Genomic DNA, 16,252 nt, shown 5'->3' on the forward strand with positions numbered 1-16,252 from the left:
TACCTGCAATTGTTTGGCATGTGCCCAGAACAACCCAGACCATTGAGTTAGGAAGGGACTAGTCCTCCCCCAGCCCATTGAGGGTCCCTGGCATTGGATCCAGGTGGACTACATTGGCCTACTACCACGCACAGCGTGGGGAAACTGTTACAGCCTTGTGGGAGTGGATCCATTTTCAAAGTGAGTGGAGGCCCTCCCTCCCCTTTCAAAAATACTGCGGCCCCCACTACACGTTTTCCCGGTATGGCCTTCCGGAGGTCATTGACTCTGACCAAGGACCCCTCTTTGTGGGTGACCCGGTTAAGAACATTTGCCTTGCACTTAGCATCAAACAGCATCTCCATATTGCTGGACATCCCCAGAGCTCAGGGATCATTGAGCAGACTAATAGGAGGATTAAAACAGCGTTAAGGAAGATCATAGAGCCCGCGGGAAAGAATTGGGATTAAAAAGCTACCCTTTGTCCTAATGGCCATCAGGTCCACAATTGAAGCACATTGATTTACACCCCCATGAGATCTTTACAGGTCAGCCAATGAGGACTCCTGAGATCAGGTGGTACCCCCCTAGCCACCACATAAGTATCAGCCCCAGGTACAAATAGACCAGTACATAACCCAGCTGTTGGTTAAAATTAGTGATGCTCAAAAGGAGGTAGCTACCCAATTAAAGCAGAACATGTGTCAAATGGACCAAAGACTGAATGCCAACTTTAAATTTCATGAATGGCAGGTTGGGGATAAATTTTTATTTTGATTTTACTCAGAGACTCATCACCCTGAGTCCCTGCTGAGTAGGCCCTGTAGTTATAACCAACAAGGTCAGACTAACAGTGTATCAGGTAGAGTTAAAATCTGGCAAGAGATGGTTTTTTTTAATGGTTCCATTTGTCCCAACTAAAGGAATGGAAGGGCAGTGTTGGGCCATAATAAGTGTCACTAACCTAAATCTCTGCTCTGTCTATTCCAGGAAATTCATCCAGCCACCTGGATTGCAAAATGTTGTGTGTTAATATTGTTAGGTTTATGGACTCTTATTGTAAATTAGAACAAACACTGGTATTGTAAAGTGAATACAATGGCTGAGAGATGGGATACACCCATAGGGATTTATGAATATAATTATGAGTTGTTAGAATCCATCATAATCAGTTTCATTATACATTAAGATGTGGTACATAATCCCAAGGGCAGAAGTATACTGACGAATGAAGCTCTGTTGAGCTCGGTCTTGAAAGGGATTATACTGGTATGCCTATGTGGATACAGGCTATTGTTATTTTGTATGGGCAGAAGAAAGGGGTAACACTTGATTGATGGCCTTCATAGCAGATTAACAAAAGCATGAGCTCATATTAGATAAGGATGCACAAATTAAATCCATGGAAACAAGGGGCAATTGTTCATGGCTCTTTGCCACTTTCCTAGAGGGGTGCTCTAGGTTGACTGAGGCTTGGGAGCCATCCAAGTGTCTGTCAATCATAAGTGACCTCCCTATACAGGTAAAACCTGGGGATTTAAGTGTAATGGTTTCAACCGGTATTGGTAATGTTAATCAAACCTTTATAAATGCCCATTTGTATTTGCCACCAGGTCTTTATCTAGCAACTCTGAAATGTAGCCATTGAATGGCATCAGGTGTTAAAAATTACAGTGCCAGTATCATGAATGGGTTTTGTCAAAATTTACAGAATATAAGTTTCCCTGTTGTATGTATTGTGAATGCTCGTGTTAGTGTCATTTGACAGAGGTGACTGGGTTATCACAAGTCTGTATGGAACTAAGGTCAATGTAAAGGTATCTGTGGTACCTCGGCCGTACACAAGTTCCATTGGACCAGTGGTGGTAAAACAGCTGCTTAAAAGAGTACTGATGATAAATCCAGTATATTCCATCAAAAGGTTAATAATGCCCATACAAATTTCAATACACAACCTTAACCAAGGAGGGTTTGCATACACTGCACCTCTAACTGTGGGATGGAGTGCTTGGGTGCAAGGAGTGGTTCCATCATCCAACTCTCTCATAAGGAAACCTAGGGCTACCTTAGCTAAAAATATTAGAAGGGTTTAGAACTGGACTAGGCATGTTAAATACTATAGATGACCAGATCCTGGCCAATAAAATAGGAGCTTTGGGCCATGATTTAGCTTCTTTATCACACCCTCTGACTACCTCCTTAAATAGTATTTGAGCTTGAGTATCATATAGCCAATACCTTACCTTCCTGGATACAAATTCAGGAGACAGGTCACCTCAACATCATAGGGGCCTTAAACATTTTTCAGTCTAACATCTCCCTTGCTTTAGCATGTTGCAAGCACAGCAATGGATCCTAGGTGTGGCTAAGTCCATTGTGAGGGATGGCCTGAATGGGCTTATTCCAGTAGAGATAAGGCATGTTGTGGAACCATCTCATTCCTTTTGAGCAAGAGCACCAGGGGCGCCGGAATTTAAATAACTTCACTTACCTCTGTCACAACCATTCAATAATTGCTTGTGTGTGGACTTAAAAGCAAAAAACAAGGAATGGGTTTACCCTTTTAGTGCCCATAGTCTTAGATGTGGGACAAACTGTACTTATTCCTATGGCTATCAGCAAATGGGTCCATCAGAAGAGTGATGAATACCATACTGTGGACCTCCAGTCTTGCCTAGAAGAAAAGGGTCTAGGCTACACTTTAACACTGAAGTTTTGGAAGGATCCCATGTATGTTTAAATGCCCCAAAAGGAAGGTAGTTATAAAATGCACTTTGGATTTTAATCACTCCTCCGTTGTGCTCACGAATGACCATTGTTTCTATCTAAGGAGTTGGTGCAGTGAGTTTATTGTAACTAGTTATAGAATTACACATGACCCTTCCGTCAACCTTTGTCTGAGCTCCATCTTTTCCATGAAGGGTTGTGATAGAGACCGTCTGGCATGACATCACCACCGAGACTGTGCATGTACAATATACTTTATATGACCACTTGGATCTGGTCAAGCGTGGAGCAAAGATAGCAGCCCTAACACAACTCATGTTCCGCCTGGAAGTGGAAGCCCGTTTAAAGCAAACTGAGAAGGGAAAGATATTGCTGACTGTGCATCGTGCCCCTAATCAGATTTAAGTGGGTGTTAACGTGAATCAAAGATGAGGCTCCTTCTAGTCCATGGTGGAAGAATCTATCTGGGGGACTGGAAAACTTTAATGATGTATGGAATATTATGTTGTATCCTATTATTGTGGTCCTAACATCCAATCTGTAATCATTGTGTACTTGATCTACCTCACTGAGTGGCTCAAAAGAAAAACAGCTGTACCTATAGCTTCTGGGCCTGTATCATCGTTCAAGTTAAGTAATGTCTATGGAATGTGATGGTTACAGTTCTAGGGATATCCCTTCCCCATCAAGGAGGGGAAGTGTAAGGTGTTTGTCATTTGGTGTAAAAGAGCAGGAAGACCACTGTGTCTAAAGTCATGTGGTATAGCTGAGAGAGAGAGAGAGAGAGACTGACGATATAAGGGGAGAACACACCTGAAGCAGTGCTGTCCTTCTGAGCGGCAGCCTGAGAGATACGCTCGTCAAGAAAAAACATATCCATTCAAGGTGCTCCATAGCTGTGGTTCATCCAGATTCCGTGTTCTTCTTGCTGACCATTATCTAGGTAGTAGGCAGTCTGTGATCAGAAGTTGCAGTCACGCAGCCTGTCCATGTCCGGAGGTCTATCTTCAAGTATAGTAACACCGTTGTTAGTCACCTATATTTGTAAGGGGTAACTGGGTCCGGGCTCAATGCCCACAGTTAGAAGTTCAACCACTGAACTTCTGTTTTGTTGTACTGTTTTTTGTTTAAGAAATCTTTCTTCAGTCTCATTTCCCCAGAGATCAGTCATCCTTCCAGTGATTCGGAGGCGGGAGGGTCTTACAGGTGACAGATACTGAGTTGGATTGAGCCATTACCATATGTGGCACACCTTTAACATCACCAGCAGGAGAGTGAATTTGTGTGTGGGGGGGTGGAGGGTGAGAAAACCTGGATTTGTGCTGGAAATGGCCCACCTGATGATCACTTTAGATAAGCTATTACCAGCAGGACAGTGGGGTGGGAGGAGGTATTGTTTCATATTCTCTGTGTATATATAAAGTCTGCTGCAGTTTCCACGATATGCATCTGATGAAGTGAGCTGTAGCTCACGAAAGCTCATGCTCTAATAAATTGGTTAGTCTAAGGTGCCACAAGTACTCCTTTTCTTTTTGCGAATACAGACTAACACGGCTGTTACTCTGAAACCTTTAACATTGCAACTTCTAGCCATGCAATGCTCCCAGTGCCTACTGCCATCAGCTGTTCCGTGGTGTGCAGGAGGTGCTGGGAGGGAGAGGAACTGGATGGGAAGACGCAGGGGCAGAGCAAGGGGTTGAGCACCCCCAGGGCCTGGAGGAATCTGGTTCCTGATGTACCCCCTGGAACATAACTCATTTAGATATTTGCCTAGTTTTACAACAGGCTATATAAAAAGCACTAGTCAGTACAAACTAAAATTTCATACAATGACTTTTTTATACTGCTGTATATAATTTCAGTGTATAGATTCCAATTGATTTTATAATTATCGGGTAAAAATGTGAAAGTCAGGATTTTCACATTAATAGCGTACTGTGACGTTTGTCTTTTTAGGTCTGATTTTATAAGCAAGTATAAGTGAGGTGGATCTTGGGGGTACACAAGACAAATCAGACTCCTGAAGGGGTACAGTAGTCTGGAAAGGTTGAGAGTCACTGCTCTAAAGTAGTGGGTTGAATTAATCTCTGGTGTAACTCCATTGATTTCAATGGAGTTACACCAGGCATGAATTTGGTCCTGTTGGTGACTATTCATAAGTACAGGCTTCAGAGTAGCAGCAAAAAGAAAAGGGTACTTGTGGCACCTTAAAGACTAACAAGTTTATCTAAGCATAAGCTTTCGTGAGCTACAGCTCACTTCATTGGATGCATTCAGTGGAAAATACAGTGGGGAGATTTATATACACACAACATGAAACAATGGGTGTTACCATACACACTGTAACGAGAGTGATCAGGTAAGGTGAGCTATTACCAGTAGGAGAGCGGGGGGGGGGCGGCAGAGGGGGAAACCTTTTGTAGTGATAATAAAGGTGGGCCATTTCCAGCAGTTGACAAGAACGTGTGAGGAACAGTGTGTGTGGGGGGGAAATAAACATGGAGAAATGGTTTTACTTTGTGTAATGACCCATCGACTCCCAGTCTTTATTCAAGCCTAAGTTAATTGTATCCAGTTTGCAAATTAATTCTAATTCAGCAGTCTCGGAGTCTGTTTTTGAAGTTTTTTTGTTGAAGAATTGCCACTTTTAGGTCTGTAATCAAGCAACCAGAGAGATTGAAGTGTTCTCCGACTGGTTTTTGAATGTTATTCTTGACGTCTGATTTGTGTCCAATTATTCTTTTACGTAGAGACTGTCCAGTTTGGCCAATGTACATGGCAGAGGGGCATTGCTGGCACATGATGGCATATATCACATTGGTAGATGTGCAGGTGAACGAGCCTCTGATAGCGTGGCTGATGTGATTAGGCCCTATGATGATGTCCCCTGAATAGATATGTGGGCACAGTTGGCAACGGGCTTTGTTACAAGGATAGGTTCCTGGGTTAATGGTTCTGTTGTGTGGTATGTGGTTGCTGGTGAGTATTTGCTTCAGGTTGGGGGGCTGTCTGTAGGCAAGGACTGGCCTGTCTCCCAAGATCTGAGAGAGTGATGGGTCATCCTTCAAGATAGGTTGTAGATCCTTGATGATGTGTTGGAGAGGTTTTAGTTGGGGGCTGAAGGTGATGGCTAGTGGCGTTCTGTTATTTTCTTTGTTGGGCCTGTCCTGTAGTAGGTAACTTCTGGGTACTCTTCTGGCTCTCTCAATCTGTTTCTTCACGTCAGAAGGTGGGTATTGTAAGAACGCTTGATAGAGATCTTGTAGATGTTTGTCTCTGTGTGAGGGGTTGGAGCAAATGCGGTTGTATCGTAGAGCTTGGCTGTAGACAATGGATCGTGTGGTGTGGTCTGGATGAAAGCTGGAGGTGTGTAGGTAAGTATAGTGGTCAGTAGGTTTCTGGTATAGGGTGGTGTTTATGTGACCATCGCTTATTAGCACCGTAGTGTCCAGGAAGTGGATCTCTTGTGTGGACTGGTCCAGGCTGAGGTTGATGGTGGGATGGAAATTGTTGAAATCATGGTGGAATTCCTCAAGGGCTTCTCTTCCATGGGTCCAGATGATGCAGATGTCATCAATACAGTGCAAGAAGAGAAGGGGCTTTAGGGTCGAGAGCTGAGGAAGCGTTATTCTAAGTCACCCATAAAAATGTTGACATACTGTGGGGCCATGCGGATACCCATAGCAGTGCCGCTGATTTAAGAATATAGATTGTCCTCACCCATAACTTTCACATTTGGGGACAAAGTCACAAAGTTCAGCCACCAGGTTTGCCATGACATTATCAGGGATACTGTTCCTGACAGCTTGTAGTCCATCTTTGTGTGGAATGTTGGTATAGAGGGCTTCTACATCCATAGTGGCTAGGATGGTGTTTTCAGGAAGATCACTGATGGATTGTAGTTTCCTCAGGAAGTCAGTGGTGTCTCAAAGATAGCTGGGAGTTCTGGTAGCGTAGGGCCTGAGGAGGGAGTCTACATAGCCAGACAATCCTGCTGTCAGGGTGCCAATGCCTGAGATGATGGGGTGTCCAGGATTTCCAGGTTTATGGATCTTGGGAAGCAGATAGAATACCCCTGGTTGGGGTTCCAGGGGTGTGTGTATGTGTGTGGATTTGTTCTTGTGCTTTTTCAGGGAGTTTCTTGAGCAAATGGTGTAGTTTCTTTTGGTAACCCTCAGTGGGATCAGAGGGTAATGGCTTGTAGAAAGTGGTGTTGGAGAGCTGCCTAGCAGCCTCGTGTTCATATTCCGACCTATTCATGATGATGACAGCACCTCCTTTGTCAGCCTTTTTGGTTATGTCGTCAGAGTTGTTTCTGAGGCTGTGGACGTGTTCTGCACGGCTGAGATTATGGGGCAAGTGATGCTGCTTTTCCACAATTTACAGACTTAAAAGTGGCAATTCTTCAACAAAAGAAACTTCAAAACCAGACTTCAACGAGAGACTGTTGAATTGGAATTAATTTGCAAACTGGATACAAGTAACTTAGGCTTGAATAAAGACTGGGAGTGGATGGGTCATTACACAAAATAAAACTATTTCCCCATGTTTATTCCCTCCCCCCCAGACATTCCTGTCAACTGCTGGAAATGGCCCCCCTTGATTATCACTACAAAAGGCTCTCCTACTGGTAATAGCTCACCTTACCTGATCACTCTTGTTACAGTGTGTATGGTAACACCCACTGTTTCATGTTCTCTGTGTATATAAATCTCCCCTCTGTATTTTCTGCTGAATGCATCCGATGAAGTGAGCTGTAGCTCATGAAAGCTATGCTCTAATAAATTTGTTAGTCTCTACGGTGCCACAAGTACTCCTTTTCTTTATTCATAAGTAGTAATAGAATACCAAGATTTGGCACTTTTTATTCATTGATCTCAAAGTGCTTTATGAAGGTGGGGAAGTGTCGTCTCCATTTTACAGGTGGAAAACTGAGCCACATAGAGGAATTGATTTGCTAAGGTTATAAAGCAAGGCAGATGCAGAGGTGGGAAGAGAATGTAGGACTGAGTAATGACTCCCAGTTCATGCTCTAATCAGTCTGTGAATTAAAACCTGAAAAAAACAAACCCCGCACAAGGAGAGGTACTAGAGCAGTATTTAAAGTCTAATTTGTTATATTCAGGAGATGTCAAAACTGACTGCATTTCCTATACACAACCTACCTCACTCCTTACTAAACAGAGTGGCCAATTCCCTTTTGTTATTCACTTACCAGGTGATAACATGTGTTTTTGAGAATATAATGTTGCATTTGCTAATGAAATCAAGTGTTTTGGAGAACTCCCTTTAAGCAAAAACATGCGTTCAAAGGAAGAAACACTTTTTCTGGTAAACTGCTGAGCCCTACACATTTAGCAACAGAACTCGGTGTTTGTAGATATTGAAAATACTGTGACTAAGCAAGATTGTGTTTCTGGGGCACAGCATTGGAAGTATTTTATTTGTTGCCAAAAACCCAAGCTTTTTTATATAAAGCAACATAAATCTGGACTCGAGAACCAGTTTTTGGATGGTTATTTATGTGTTTAATAGAATTTGACTCATATCAAAGTGCTACTGGGTTTTAACTTGGATAGTCCATTCAGCAGAGTTCCTTACTCCATTGTCTCTTGCCCTCCAGAAATAACTAATAGACACTGGCATTACTTTCTAGTTAGAGCCAGAAATCATCTCCTCTCCCCAGGAACTGTGCACAGAGGGGACCTTCCATCCATGGGTCTCCTCATTCCTATGTGGAAGGGGGTAATTTCTCCTCCAGACCTCATGGGTCAGAGGTATACATGGGAAGGTGGTGTAGAGTAGTGGGCTTGGAGCAGGAGGAACTGACTGAGGCAGGACATGCTCAGTCATTCACTCCAGCCCCATGCAGATTCCCAAAAAAGATAATGCAACTTGGGGCAGGAAGAGTCCCAGTAGCATGGCACCAATGATTGTTTGCCAGGGAGCTGTGGGAGCTGAATGGGAGCCAGATCAGCTGAGGCAGCACAGAGCCTCCAGGTACATATCCCTAGACTTCCACAGGTTCCTCAGAATCCATGTTTGCTTGGGCACAGGCCTCTACCCTTTTCCATAGACGCTAGCCTCCTCCTAAGCCCTATACTGCAAGCTTTACCACTGGAGGGGAATGCTCCTTGCCTGAGGATTAAGGAGCTGTATTAAGTGATTACAGAATTGTGTCACAGATTCCCTGAGGTGTCATGTTGCTTTGGCTAACACTTCATGTTGCTGGAAATATTTATTTTTCTTTCAAAGTGAATTTAGTTAATGAAAGATGCTGGCTTGACAGCTTCAGAGACACACACCTCTCCCCCCCGCTCTCTCTCAAACAATGTCCATCTTTTTTAATATATATATATACAAAAATAAAAGATGGACATTGTTATATCATAGTGTCAGAGATAAAAGGATGTATGAGAGAGTTTTAGCAGGAGCACCAGAAAGCAAGTCACCAGAAGGCGGCGAATTAATTCTTTGTCCATTCAGTCCTTTGCCTTTCTTTGAGTCTGGAAACATGACTAATAATTAGTGCCGATTATAATGAAGACACTTTTAGTAGGAAGGGGAAGTTGTCATCTTAGTTTTCTACAGGCCACAAAATAGCTTGCACAGTAACAGTTTTTAATTACTACCAGTCTCAGCCAAATTAAACCAGTGATATCAGTGCAAGGCTCCATACTCCTGTTCTGTTACCATTTCATCATTTCCCTAAACAGATTCTCATTATAATTACTCATGTTATAGCACCTTTCATCCAATGATCTCACATATTACAGTCAGAATAATTATAGTAATAATAAATTAATCACACCCTACAATACCGATGTGGTGTAGTAGTATTATCCCCACTGTGCAGTTAGAGAAACTGAGGCACAGTGGGATAGCTGGGTAAGTAGACTTGATTTTTTGTGAAAAATGGATACAATGTTAAAAATTCATGTATACTTTAAAAAGAAAAAGGAGTACTTGTGGCACCTTAGAGACTAAAATTTATTTGAGCTCAGCTCACGAAAGCTTATGCTCAAATTTGTTAGTCTCTAAGGTGCCACAAGTACTCCTTTTCCTTTTGCGAACACAGACTAGCACAGCTGCTACTCTGGAACATTGCATACTTTGTATTTCCTGATCGCTTTCTAACAGTGTACATGGTGGTTTTGGCATAGGGATAGAATATTTAGAATACTCTAGACCTGGCCAGATTGGTGCCACATGTGTATTCTTAGGTTAATTAAATAAAGCATAGGGACTTTTAGCAATAGAGAGACCCAAATATGGTCTCTTTTGATTGATCTTAACCCCATGTGTGGGGTTTTACCCAACTCCATAATCCTGTTCTTCTCCAGAAACCAACAGAGGTATCTCACTTTTCTAAGTGCTAAGTCATTATGCAAGGTAACCTATTTCCCCTTGTTTTTTCCTACTCCTCTCCCCCCTCCCCCAGATGTTCTTGTTAAACCCTGGATTTGTGCTGGAAATGGCCCACCTTGATTATCATACACATTGTAAGGAGAGTGATCACTTTAGATAAGCTATTAGCAGCAGGAGAGTGGGGTGGGAGGAGGTATTTTTTCCATGCTTTGTGTGTATGTAAAAAGATCTTCTACACTTTCCACAGTATGCATCCGATGAAGTGAGCTGTAGCTCACGAAAGCTTATGCTCAAATAAATTGGTTAGTCTCAAGTGCCACAAGTACTCCTTTTCTTTTCACTTTTCTTTTACTTCAGTTGCTTTCCCACGTAATTCACTCCTTATATTTATTCCTCTGAGGAAAGTAGTTTGACCTGATTTACCCTAGATTCATAATTATGAAAATTATTTATCACTGTAGAAACATTATAGGACATAGTTAAGATTGAGCTGTTTAGGAGCATAATCCTGCTACCAAGTCTAATCTATGGATTTTATTATTAATTAATATTAGATTGTGGTAACTCCTAAAGCGTGCCAAGCATTTTCTAGACATTCGAGAAGTCAGTCTCTCCCTGTCCCACAAAGCTTATGGTCTAAGGACAGACCGACAGCAGTAGGGGATGGAAAGCAAATAGAGGCACTTTGTTTTTTCTATAAGTCAACCTGATATTTTACTTTATCGGTCTATCTTTTTGGAATGACAAATAGCTCCACATTTGTTTTAGTCTTCTCTTCTAGGCCCCAATCCAGAAAACACATATGTATTTTACTACCACAGAGTCACCTGAAATCAATGGGATTACTCAAGGTAGTAAAGTGAAGCACACATGTACATGTTTGTAGGACCAGGGCCCTTGAGAACCAGAGCTCAGAATTTTTACTTCTAATGCTGTAACAACTTAGCTCTGTTTGAGTTGGTTGGGCAGTAAGGGCTGAATTTTTAAAGGTATTTATGTGGCTAACTGTGCCTAAATACCTTTACAAATATGGCACTAGTTCCTTACCAGATGGGGTCAGGAACTGCAAACTGTGTTTCTATAGACTTACTGAAGCCACAAACTTTAAAGGGACACTATCAACTTAAAAAAAAAGTTTAAATTAGTCTTAGTTATTGCAGGTGTCCCTGAGTACCACTGCCATTTTTGTGTGGCTTTACAAACATTCTATTACAAAACATATTTTTGTTTTCGCTGTTGCTGTGTGAAGGATCAACACAAGCAATAGGGGAAACTGACTCTACCCAAAGTGCTGTCAAAATGCACAGAGGTTTTTTTTTAAACAAAGTTTTTTATTCTCTAATATTTTAGTTATTGTAACCTTAGGAATTATTTGTAGCAATAAGAGGCAATATAATGTGAGACAGAGGTGAGCTTTTTAAGGTGATGCCTTTCAACTCTGACATTGACATAACAATGTTAATCTTTTATGTGGAACACCACTTTTGGCCCACCTACCATATTGTCAAAAAATAAAAAAAAAATAGAGCTGTGTGTTTGGGACTACAAACTCATCTACTACACTGTATATATAATTTGTGAACTGGTCTCCAACAATCACATATGGACCACCAACAAAAACTCAAGCCCTCTTCCGCAACTTCCACCTGTACATTGGCAAAAAGCAAGCCCTGACATATCCTTGGTTATCCAAAGTCCAAAACCAACATGGTCTCAGATTTCTAGGCTGCCTGGACCATAAAGAATAATCTACCTCATCCTCCCCCCGAAGTATACAGTGGCTGTATTTAGTCTCAGTACCTCCTTTACTCAGTTTGTGATAGGGCTCAGATGCTAGTCTATAAAGAAATTATGTACTTTTATCCTTGCCTGAAAATATGCAGAAACCACCTCATAAAGATATTGATCATATACTGAGACTGCAGGGTAAAGAATATATAATATGGCAGCTGCAAATGTGAGTTCAGAGAGCAGGTTGTTTGTAACATCAATTAATTTCAGACTTTTAATCTTTAAAAACAAACATTTACTGTAACAGGGTACTCACCTCTCATGTGCACCTCCCTCCCGCCCTTAGCCAAGTGGGTGTACCTGCACACTCTCTCTCTGTGGTGTGTCTTTGGTCACTCAGCCCTCCAACCAAGTCACACAGAGTCTGTCTGTGAGAGGAAAGCAAAGCAAAACCCCTTCCAGAGTTCAAGTCCATCAGGGATTTCTCTCAGTGCCTCCTATAACATCTCCCACAAGTTGTCCATGCTCCAGGATAGAGCAGTTCCCCAGGGCTCCCTCCCTAGTGACAAAGTCTTCACCCTCTTAGGGCCTTCCCACCACCCCAGGTCCCAGCCCAGGGACCCTACGGATAGCAGCTGTCTGCTGTGTCCCTTTATCTAAGTCACACTGCTGCTCTAATTCCTTGGGCCACTTCCACACAGCCCTGTGCCCTCTTCACCCTTATCTCAGGGCTTTGTCCTGATGGAGTCCCTGCAACCAGCTCACGGCTCCTTCTCAGTCTCCCGGGCTTCAGACAGTACTATGTCAGCTGAGCTCCATCAACCATCCACACTCCTCCAACTCTAGCAAGGAACTGCTCTCAGTCTGCCCCTGCAGCTGTTCTTATACTAGCCTGCTGGGCCGATTGGTTGCTTCATAACTAATGACTGCTCAGAGCTCCGGTACAAAACTGCAGAAAAACCTGAGTGTCTCTGGATTAAGTTTAGAAGTGTGAGCAACAAGAGTGATGTAGTGGTAGGAGTCTGCTATAGACCACCGGACCAGGGGGATGAGGTAGATGAGGCTTTCTTTCGGCAGCTCACGGAAGCTACTAGATCGCATGCCCTGATTCTCATGGGTGACTTTAATTTTCCTGATATCTGCTGGGAGAGCAATACAGCGGTGCATAGACAATCCAGGAAGTTTTTGGAAAGCATAGGGGACAATTTCCTGGCGCAAGTGCTAGAGGAGCCAACTAGGGGGGGTGCTTTTCTTGACCTGCTGCTCACAAACCGGGTAGAATTAGTGGGGGAAGCAAAAGTGGATGGGAATCTGGGAGGCAGTGACCATGAGTTGGTTGAGTTCAGGATCCTGACGCAGGGAAGAAAGGTAAGCAGCAGGATACGGACCCTGGACTTCAGGAAAGCAGACTTCGACTCCCTCAGGGAACAGATGGCCAGGATCCCCTGGGGGACTAACTTGAAGGGGAAAGGAGTCCAGGAGAGCTGGCTGTATTTCAAGGAATCCCTGTTGAGGTTACAGGGACAAACCATCCCAATGAGTCGAAAGAATAGTAAATATGGCAGGCGACCAGCTTGGCTTAATGGTGAAATCCTAGCGGATCTTAAACATAAAAAAGAAGCTTACAAGAAGTGGAAGGTTGGACATATGACCAGGGAAGAGTATAAAAATATTGCTCGGGCATGTAGGAATGATATCAGGAGGGCCAAATCGCACCTGGAGCTGCAGCTAGCCAGAGATGTCAAGAGTAACAAGAAGGGTTTCTTCAGGTATGTTGGCAACAAGAAGAAAGCCAAGGAATGTGTGGGCCCCTTACTGAATGAGGGAGGCAACCTAGTGACAGAGGATGTGGAAAAAGCTAATGTACTCAATGCTTTTTTTGCCTCTGTTTTCACTAACAAGGTCAGCTCCCAGACTGCTGCGCTGGGCATCACAAAATGGGGAAGAGATGGCCAGCCCTCTGTGGAGATAGAGGTGGTTAGGGACTATTTAGAAAAGCTGGACGTGCACAAGTCCATGGGGCCGGACGAGTTGCATCCGAGAGTGCTGAAGGAATTGGCGGCTGTGATTGCAGAGCCATTGGCCATTATCTTTGAAAACTCGTGGCGAACCGGGGAAGTCCGGATGACTGGAAAAAGGCTAATGTAGTGCCAATCTTTAAAAAAGGGAAGAAGGAGGATCCTGGGAACTACAGGCCAGTCAGCCTTACCTCAGTCCCTGGAAAAATCATGGAGCAGGTCCTCAAAGAATCAATCCTGAAGCACTTACATGAGAGGAAAGTGATCAGGAACAGCCAGCATGGATTCACCAAGGGAAGGTCATGCCTGACTAATCTAATCGCCTTTTATGATGAGATTACTGGTTCTGTGGATGAAGGGAAAGCAGTGGATGTATTGTTTCTTGACTTTAGCAAAGCTTTTGACACGGTCTCCCACAGTATTCTTGTCAGCAAGTTAAGGAAGTATGGGCTGGATGAATGAACTATAAGGTGGGTAGAAAGCTGGCTAGATTGTCGGGCTCAACGGGTAGTGATCAATGGCTCCATGTCTAGTTGGCAGCCGGTATCAAGTGGAGTACCCCAAGGGTCGGTCCTGGGGCCGGTTTTGTTCAATATCTTCATAAATGATCTGGAGGATGGTGTGGATTGCACTCTCAGCAAATTTGCGGATGATACTAAACTGGGAGGAGTGGTAGATACGCTGGAGGGGAGGGATAGGATACAGAAGGACCTAGACAAATTGGAGGATTGGGCCAAAAGAAATCTGATGAGGTTCAATAAGGATAAGTGCAGGGTCCTGCACTTAGGACGGAAGAACCCAATGCACAGCTTCAGACTAGGGACCGAATGGCTAGGCAGCAGTTCTGCGGAAAAGGACCTAGGGGTGACAGTGGACGAGAAGCTGGATATGAGTCAGCAGTGTGCCCTTGTTGCCAAGAAGGCCAATGGCATTTTGGGATGTATAAGTAGGGGCATAGCGAGCAGATCGAGGGACGTGATCGTTCCCCTCTATTCGACATTGGTGAGGCCTCATCTGGAGTACTGTGTCCAGTTTTGGGCCCCACACTTCAAGAAGGATGTGGATAAATTGGAGAGAGTCCAGCGAAGGGCAACAAAAATTATTAGGGGACTGGAACACATGAGTTATGAGGAGAGGCTGAGGGAGCTGGGATTGTTTAGCCTGAAGAAGAGAAGAATGAGGGGGGATTTGATAGCTGCTTTCAACTACCTGAAAGGGGGTTCCAAAGAGGATGGCTCTAGACTGTTCTCAACAGTAGCAGATGACAGAACGAGGAGTAATGGTCTCAAGTTGCAGTGGGGGAGGTTTAGATTGGATATTAGGAAAAACTTTTTCACTAAGAGGGTGGTGAAACACTGGAATGCGTTACCTAGGGAGGTGGTAGAATCTCCTTCCTTAGAGGTTTTTAAGGTCAGGCTTGACAAAGCCCTGGCTGGGATGATTTAACTGGGAATTGGTCCTGCTTCGAGCAGGGGGTTGGACTAGATGACCTTCAGGGGTCCCTTCCAACCCTGATATTCTATGATTCCCACACAGCTGCTCTAGGCAGCTTGGAGGACCTCTCTACTGGCCTTTTCTGGAGTAGGGTGTGGCAGGGCTGCAAAGCCTCCAGCAAGGTGCCTCAGGGCCTAGTCCACCCTGTCACACTTACTCTTAACTTTGAATTTCCTGGTTTAAAAATATTTATTTTTCTATAACTTCAGTGTTTTCATAAGGCTTTATTCTTAGATAAACTATCTTTACAACCCTGCCTCTGTCTTAAAGATTTCTCTTTGAAACTAATATATATGCTATAGAAGCAACTTTGGAACAGTTTGAGCAAAATGCCATTTGCATAGTTCCTTTTGGTGCTGGAGGAGACACCAACAAGCTGCCTGAAAACAAATGCTGAATGAGGGAAACTTGTTGAGGTCAGATGAGAGAAAGAATGGGAAGTTGTTAGGGGGATATAAACTTGCATTCATTCTTTCTCTCATCTTTTTTCTGAAAATGGCTCTCTTGCTTTTGAGTCTCTTTAAATATCAGGTGCAATTCTTATGGTGCATCTTCAAGATTACTCCTGAGGGCATTCTGCGCCAAAAAGTTAAAAATTCTGCGCAAAATATTTTAAAATTCTGCAACTTTTATTTATCAAATAAATGTGGAGGCTCTGGCATGGCATTGAGGAGCACAGGCCACTGGCTTCACAGTTGTGGGAGATCACTGTGCAGCTCCACCCCGGGACATGGACTCAGCGGTGACGCTGCACCCAACCCTGGCACTGTGGAAGGACCGGGCATGCCCTAGAAACACCCCATGGCCTTGCCCATCCGTGCTAGGTGTACCAGGTGTGGGCAGGCAGGCTCAGCAAGGCAGGATCCAAGTGTGGAGGGGCTTAGTGTGGAGGGATCCAAATGTGGGTTTAGAGGGTTCTGTGTTGGGAAATCTGG

This window comes from Lepidochelys kempii, chromosome 1, assembly GCF_965140285.1.
Source record: "Lepidochelys kempii isolate rLepKem1 chromosome 1, rLepKem1.hap1, whole genome shotgun sequence".
Lineage (NCBI taxonomy): Eukaryota > Metazoa > Chordata > Testudines > Cheloniidae > Lepidochelys > Lepidochelys kempii.